At 48.1% G+C, this 8,291-nt stretch overlaps 1 non-coding gene across 1 annotated transcript; it reads right to left on the bottom strand.

The window, feature by feature from the left end:
- Positions 1–6,172: 6,172 nt before the first annotated feature.
- On the bottom strand, positions 6,173–6,245 carry trnat-ugu (transfer RNA threonine (anticodon UGU)). The gene has a single exon. It is a non-coding gene; the product is annotated as a tRNA-Thr (tRNA).
- Positions 6,246–8,291: the final 2,046 nt, after the last annotated feature.

The following is an 8,291-nucleotide window of genomic DNA, read 5'->3' on the forward strand; positions in this document are numbered from 1 at the left end:
AAGCAAGGAGAGAGAGAGAGGGTGGAGCACACAGGGCGCGGCCGGTGTTTCAAAGCTGGGCAGCGTTCGGACCTCAGAAGAGGAAGGGAAGTGTCCCAGAGGGTCCGCTCCACGACGGGAAGATAATAAAAGAAAATGAATTAATATTTAACGCGCAGGAAACCGTGGAAAGCAGCGCTAACAACAGCGGGGAAGAAGACAAAGCGCGGGAGGCGCCATTTTGTTAAATCGGGGAAGAAGGCAAAGCGCGGGAAACGCCATTTTAGATTTGCAAGATGCCGAAGACTGGCTGTATCACTGCTTTTGATAATACATTAGAGGACTGGACCACGTAGGTGGAAAGAGTCGAGGTATATTTCGAGGCAAATGAAATAGCGGAGGGGAAAAAGGCATCAATATTGCTAAACGTAATGGGCGCTAGAACGTACGGCCTATTGCGGGATCTGATTACTCCAGCCAAACCGAAGGCGAAGAGTTTTAATGAAATTGTTGCTGTTCTACGGAGCACTTAAACCCTGCACCGCTGTTGATAGCAGAAAGATTTAAATTCCACAGGAGAACTCAGCACAAAGATGAGAGCAATGCTGAGTATCTTACGGAAATACGCAAGCTATCAAAGCACTGCCAGTTCAGAGCAGGACTGGCAGATACCCGACGGGACAAATTTGTCTGTGGACTCCTGAGTGAAGGAACACAGAAGAAGTTACTCGCAGAAAAAGAGCTGACGCTAGATAAGGCTTTCAGCGTGGCAGTATCGTATGAAGCAGCAGCCAGGGGAGCTGCAGAAATTCAACAAAAACCATAGGAATACGGCACCCATGAAATGACACGGGGATTTGCAAAATGTTATCGCTGCGGCAGAACTAAACATGACCAGAAGGACTGCTGGTCCAAAGACAAAATATGCAGACAATGCGGGAAGATTGGACACATTGCACGAGTTTGTAGGTCTGGGAAGAAGACCAGCGACAACAAAAAGGCTACTAAGGAACCGTACAAGAAAGTACAAAAGATGACGGACAGTAGTTCCGAAGACCAGATGAGCGATAGTGAATCCGAGAACAGGAGATTAAGCTGTCTCAAACTTCACAATGTAATCGCAAAAGAGGATCACCGAACCATTTGGGTCACCCTCACGATAGCAGGGCCCCAAGTTAAAATGGAATTGGATACAAGATCAGCGCTAGCCGTCATGAATCGACGAGACTATGAGCGGCTATTTTCACACATACCCTTGAGAGAGACATCCATCGTCTTGATGACGTATACGGGGCAAAAAGTATACCCCAGAGGAAAAATAAGGGTGCCTGTCGAATACAATGGCAAGAAAATACGGAAATTGGATCTCTACATACTGCCAAATGGTGGACCACCGTTATTGGGACGGGAATGGATCAGGAAGATAAACTTAGATTGGCATTCCATTCATGCAACGACGGTGGACGGTAAAAAAGATGAAGACATCACTCCTGGACGATTGTCAACAATCTTAGCTAACGCCAAAGAGGTATTTCAACAAGAACTGGGCACGCTTAAAGGCGTAACCGCCTCGTTAAAAATAGAGGAGAATGCAGTTCCCAAGTTTTTCAAAGCGAGACCGGTACCATATGCAATTCGTCCAGCTGTCGAGGCAGAGCTGGAGAATCTGGAGAAGGCGGGCGTGTTGTCTAAGGTCGACTGGAGCGAGTGGGTGACACCCATCGTTCCTGTCATGAAGAAAACGTTAAGCAATAAGTCCGGAGAGCCAAGGAAGATTCGCATCTGTGGGGATTTCAAGGTGACGGTGAACCCTGTCCTTCACACAGTACAATATCCTCTTCCAAGGATAGAAGACATCTTCGCCTCACTGTCTGGAGGGAAGCGTTTTACAAAAATTGACCTAGCACAAGCATATTTGCAGATGGAGGTTGAAGAGTCCTCTTGGAAGTATCTCACGATAAACACTCACAAAGGTCTTTACCAGTATCATCGATTGGTATTCGGAGTAGCATCGGCTCCGGCGATATGGCAAAGAGCGATGGAACAAGTCCTGCAAGGGATTCCGGGGACTCAGTGTTACTTGGACGACATCCTTGTAACAGGTGAAGATGACAGTGAACACCTTAACAACCTAGAACAGGTGCTCACTAGACTACGAGAACATGGGCTGCGAGCCAACCGCCCCAAGTGCGAATTTTTTAAGAAACAGATATCGTATTGTGGCCATGTGATTGATGAAGAGGGGTTACATAAGTCCCCTGACAAAATTGAAGTGGTTGTTACGGCCCCAGCGCCTGAAAATGTGTCGCAACTGAGGTCATTCCTCAGGTTGGTGAATTACTATCATAAGTTTTTGCCGAATTTGTCGACAATTGTGCATCCAGTGAATGCCCTGCTACGAACGGGGGTAGCATGGAAATGGAGCGATGATTGTAAACGTGCTTTTCAGAAGAGTAAGGACTTAATCACTTCGAAGGAAGTATTGGCTCGCTACAACCCAGCACTGCCAATCAGGCTGGCGTGTGATGCATCTCCCTACGGCATTGGGGCGGTACTGTCACATAAATTCCTTGATGGCTTGGAGAGGCCGATAGCTTTTGCGTCACGCTCGTTAACTTCTGCCGAGCGTAACTACGCCCAGATTGACAGAGAGGCCCTCAGCCTAGTGTGGGGGGTGAAGAAGTTCAATCACTATCTGCACGGTCAAAAATTTACTCTACTAACCGATCATCAACCTCTTGTCTCCATTTTCAACCCTCAGAAGGGCGTACCGATAATGACCACAACGGCTGCAGCGATGGTCCCTTTTCCTAGGGGCACACCAATATGACAGCGAGTACAGGGGAACTAAACAGCATGGAAATGCTGATGGATTGTCACGTCTACCGTTGCCGACGGTGGAAGAAGACCTTGCAGTGGATCCAATGGAGTTATTCCACTCGACCATAGTCGAATGTCTCCCTGTGACGAATGCAAACATAGAAAAGGAAACACGGAATGACCCGACACTATCACGGGTCTATGATTTAACGGTGAAGGGATGGCCAGCACATGGCGAACCACTGCTGCCAGCATTTTCGTCAAGAAGATAACAGCTGTCAGTGTGCAGAGGAACCTTGATGTGTGGATCCAGAGTAGTAATTCCACCTAAGTTGACGGATAGAGTGCTCAATGAGCTTCATGAGGGTCATCTGGGTGGGGTAAAAATGAAGAGCTTAGCCAGAGCATTTGTGTGGTGGCCGGGAATCGATAGAGAAATCGGAGAGATGACCAAGAGCTGTGCAGGATGCCAGAAGGTCCAAAACGCCCCACCACAAGCTCCTCTGCATCCATGGGAGTGGCCCTCATCTCCATGGCAAAGGGTGCACATTGATTTTGCTGGTCCCTTCATGGGCTCGATGTTTTTAATTGCAGTGGATGCACATTCAAAGTGGCCAGAGGTAATAAAAATGTCCTCAACCACCACGGAAAAAACTATCGCAGTTTTACGAACCATGTTCGCCAGGAATGGGCTGCCTGAACAGATTTGCTCTGACAATGGACCACAGTTTGTGTCTGAAGAGTTCCGGAGGTTCTTAAAGAACAATGGTGTTAAGCATTACACATCTGCCCCATATCATCCAGCCACTAATGGATTGGCCGAGAGGTTTGTCCAAACATTCAAGAAGGCTATCAAGGCAATGTGTAATGAAGATATACCCCTACAACACAAGGTGGACAACTTCTTGTTTGCCTACCAGAATGCGACACATGTGGTTACCAACCAAACTCCAGCCATGATGTTCTTCAATCGAAGACTACGATGCCGCTTGGATTTGGTTAAGACAAACGTCCGAAGAGATGTGGAGAACAGGCAGTTTCAGAATATGAATGAAAGGCCGACCAGGAGTTTTAAGATAGGTCAACCAGTTTTGGCCCGGGACTACTGCACTGAGAAATGGCAGTCAGGAACGATTTGTACACGACAAGGACCTCTCATGTGTACCATGGACGTTGGGGAGAGCATTGTAAGACGCCATGCTGACCAGATTCTAGAGTCACTGGAAAATGTCAACTCCACACCACAATCTGATACACCTGGTAATGAAATCGATGTTCCAATTGCAGCTACCGCAGAACCGGTAATATTGGAAGCAGATGAACCAAACAACGACATTGATTCCGACTCAACATTGCCAGAAGAACCTGATACTCCAAAGAGGCGTTATCCAGACAGAATTAGGAAGCCTCCTCAAAGACTGAACTTATAATTGCTTAAACTTAAACAATGTATCTAGCAACAGTAATTGTGATTGTAATTCGTTATCATTAGTTGTTAAATGAATGTTATGTACTGTTTACCTAAAAGGGGAGGAATTGTTGTGTATGTACCTTTAAGAGAATAACTGGTCTCAGACTGCAGTACCGGCAGTGACCACCCCTGGATAAAAGGCGCTAGAGAGCCTCTGTTGTTTCGTTTCGTTTATGCCTTTCATCAGTAAAGTTCTGTTTGTTTTCTCTCCTGCTAGTCCGTGTCTCAATCATTCACGGACTTAACACTTTCGAAGAGAAGATGTTTATGGTGGTTGTGGACGCTCGTAGCAAGTGGCCGGAGGTCGCTGTGATGAGGTCTACCATGGCAGAGAAAACAATTGAGAAACTTGGTGAGATGTTCAGCCGTTATGGCTCACCAGAACAACTCGTAAGTGACAACGGTCCACAATTTGTATCACAGGAGTTTGCAACCATCCTGCATGTGAATGGTGCCCAACACATCAGGTCTGCGCCCTATCTTCCCTCTACTAACGGCCAGGCAGAAAGGTTCGTGCAAACTTTGAAGCACGCCTTGAAGGCATCGCAAGGTCAGGGCTCAATCCACCAACGTCTGAACAGCTTCCTGTTGTCCTACAGGAACAAGTCGCATGCCACAACCAAAACTTCCCCCACTTCGCTCATGATGAAGAGGCAGTTGCGGACAAGTTTTGACTTGCTTAAACCTCCAAGGGCAGAGCAGGTTGTCCATCATCAACAACAAGCTGAAGTTGAAAAGAGAGAGAAGGTTTCATCCAGGAGAGCACGTCCTAGCTCGAAACTACAACACTGGACTGAAATGGGTTCCTGCTATGGTGATCGCGCAGACAGGCCCTGTGTCTTACATAGTTGAGACTGCTGAGGATGTCATCTGGAAAAGACACACAGATCAACTGTTGCTAGGAGCAGAGACAGCCACAGAGGCTGCAATGGCTGGTTGGCCTGAACTGTTTCCGGATGATACCGCAAACCAGCATCCTTTGCCACAGTGCTCTTCTCCAACACAGGAAGTCAAAGAGACTGTTCCACCTGTGCAAACTCCTGACTTTCGACTGATGCAGGCACCTTCTCTATCTAGGCCTGTGTCAATGCCTACTGCTGTGGAAGCCAGCGATGACCGCCGGTGTCCTGACAGAGAGCGGCGGCCTCCAAGACGCTTGGATCTGTAGGCTTAGCGACTTACCCACAAGACTGGGGCAGAATAAACCCCAGGGTAAAGTCAGGGGTTGAGGCAGTCTACCTCTACCCTAGGTTAGTTGAGTGCATTGAAAGTAACTTACCTGTTGAGGAATAATGTGAACCTTCCATTTAAGAGGGGAGGAATATGTTATGTATTGTGTGTTCTCCTCCCACCTGTGGTGGCGCTGTCACAGCAGATAAATGGTTGGGTGTTCTCTTGGTTAAGTTTAGCTCTGTTTGTTCGGAGCTCTCCAGAACTTCCCTTTCCCTTCCAATAAAGCACTTCATGTTTGAACTTCTGAGTTCTAATTGTGTCCAGGTAAAAAGGTACCGACACAACAACACTGAACACAGGGCCCGCACTGAACAAAGGGCCCACACTGAACACGGTGCCCCCACTGAACACAGGCCCGCTCTGAACACAGGCCCGCACTGAACCACAGGGCCCGCACTGAACACAGGGCCCTCATTGAACACAAGCCCGCACTGAAAGTGTCGAGAGAGGAGGTGAATGGGAGTTGGGGAAGGTGAGAGAAGATAATGAGGGGGATGTGTAGAGAGAGGGTGAAGGGTAAGGAAGAGAGAGGCAGGCAAAGAGGGGGAAGTACAGGGGAATTGAACGGAAGGAGAGGGATTGGGAAGGGCGAGAAAGCCTGTTCTCGTGTTGGTTTCGGAGCAGTTTCATACTTAAAAGTAAACATGTTGTGAATTAACAAATTTGCACAGGCTCCAGTGAGATTTGAACTCACGACCGCTGGTTTACAAGACCAGTGCTCTAACCCCTGAGCTATGGAGCCACCTGTACTAGATTGCTTCTCATTCCGGTTAGTGCTGTGCATTTGAAGAATGAGGCAGGGCGCAGTTCACCACTCAGATTGTATCTCATCCCCCGATACCTGCCTCAGGCTCTTCAATAGTCACCTCTCAACAACAATAGAGCAACTTTCACGTACTAAAACATCCCAAGGCAACTCAGTTACACTCTATCTCTCTCTCAGTCTCTCTGCCTCCTTCATTCTATATTTCTCCCTCTTTGTGTCTCGACCACTCTCTCTCTATCTTTCTGTCACTCCCTTTCTACCTCTTTCTCTTTTTCTCTGTGTCTCTCTCACTTTTTCTCTCCCTCTCTGTTACTGTTACTCTCTCTCTCTCCCCTTCGCCCTTCCTCAGTCTCATTGCTCTTCCTCCATCCGCCCTTCTCTCATCTATTCTCTCGCTCTCTCCCCTTCTCAGTCTGTCTCTTCCCCCTTCCACCTCTCTCCTTCCCCTTTCTCTACCTCCTTCCCTCCTTCCCCTTCCCTTCATTCTTCTCTTCCCTCCCCCTCTCCCCTTCTAACTCTGTCACTCCCTCTTCCCTCTATCTCTGTTTCCCCTCTCTCATTTCCCCTTCCTCCATCTGCCTCTCTCTCCCTTTCCCCTCACTCTATCTCGCCTTCCCGCTCTTGGCACTCCCCCTCTCCAACTCCCCCTTCCTCCATCCGCCTCTCTCCCCTTCCCTTCGTTCTCCCTCCCTCTTCTTCCTCTTCTCGTCCTCTCTCCTTTTTTCACGCTGTCTCTCCGCTTCCCACCTCTCTCCTTCCAGCTCTCTACTTCCCCTCTCTCTATCCCCTTCCCTTTTCTCTCTCCCCTAGACACTCTCTCCCCATCCTCCTCTCCCTTTCCTCCTTCTACTCTCCCCAAGAGGAAAGGACAGAGTGAGAGGGGGAAAGAGAGAAGAAAGGGAAGAGAGTAGGAGGAAGGGAAGTGGTGAGAGAGAGGGGAAAGTGTCGATAGCGGAGGTGAAGGGGAGGTGGGGAAGGTGAGAGAGAGGCGGAGGGAGAGAGAGGGTTCTTTGCAGCTGAGAGCGAGAGTCCCGAAGGCTGTGTTGCCTACCCGGTGCCAGGGTTAAGGACATCTCCTCTGGGCTAGAGAGAAACTTGGAGTCGGAGGGGGAGGTTCCAGTTGTCGTGGTCCATGTTGGTACCAATGACATAGATAGGACAAGGAAAGAGGTTCTGCTGAGGGAGTATGAGCAGTTAGGGGCCAAATTAAAAAACAGAACCACAAGGGTAATAATCTCTGGATTACTACCTGAGCCACGAGCAAATTTGGCTAGGCTAAATAAAATCAGAGAGTCAAATGCGTGGCTCAAAGACTGGTGTGGGAGAAATGGGTTTTGCTTCTTGGGACACTGGCACCAGTACTGGGACGGGAGAGAGCTGTTCCATTGGGACAGACTTCACTTGGCCAGTGCTGGGACTAGAATTCTGGCGAATTGAATAACTAGGGCTGTAGAGAGGGCTTTAAACTAATTAGTGGGGGGGAGGTTTCAAGAGAGCGAAAAATAAAAATGTCAGCGGAGACGGCAATAGAGCAAGGTAGCAGTGGGGGAATTAATAACCAGAGTGTGTCAGGAAGGGACAGAATGTATAAAGCTAAAGGTAAAGTAGTAAAGGGGGTAAAAGCAGGAATAAATTGACACAAAACATATTTAAAAGTTCTTTATCTGAATGCATGCAGCATTCGTAACAAAATAGACGAGTTGATGGTAGAAATAACTACACATGGGTATGATCTGGTGGCCATTACAGAAACATGGCTGCAAGGTGACCATGACTGGGAACGAAACATCCAGGGGTATTTGACAATTAGGAAGGGCAGACAGGAATGAAAGGGAGGTGGGGTGGCTATGTTAATAAAGGATGGAATCACTGCAATAGTGAGAAATGATATTGGGTCAAAGGATCAGGATAGTGAAACAATTTGGGTGGAGATAAGGAATAATAAGGGGAAAAGTCGCCAGTGGGCGTAGTCTATCGGCCTCCTAACAGTTGCAACTCTATTGGTCGGAGTATTAATCAGGA

This window comes from Somniosus microcephalus, unplaced genomic scaffold (assembly GCF_052327205.1).
Source record: "Somniosus microcephalus isolate GS21.2 unplaced genomic scaffold, FLI_Smic_1.0 unresolved_chr2, whole genome shotgun sequence".
NCBI lineage: Eukaryota > Metazoa > Chordata > Chondrichthyes > Squaliformes > Somniosidae > Somniosus > Somniosus microcephalus.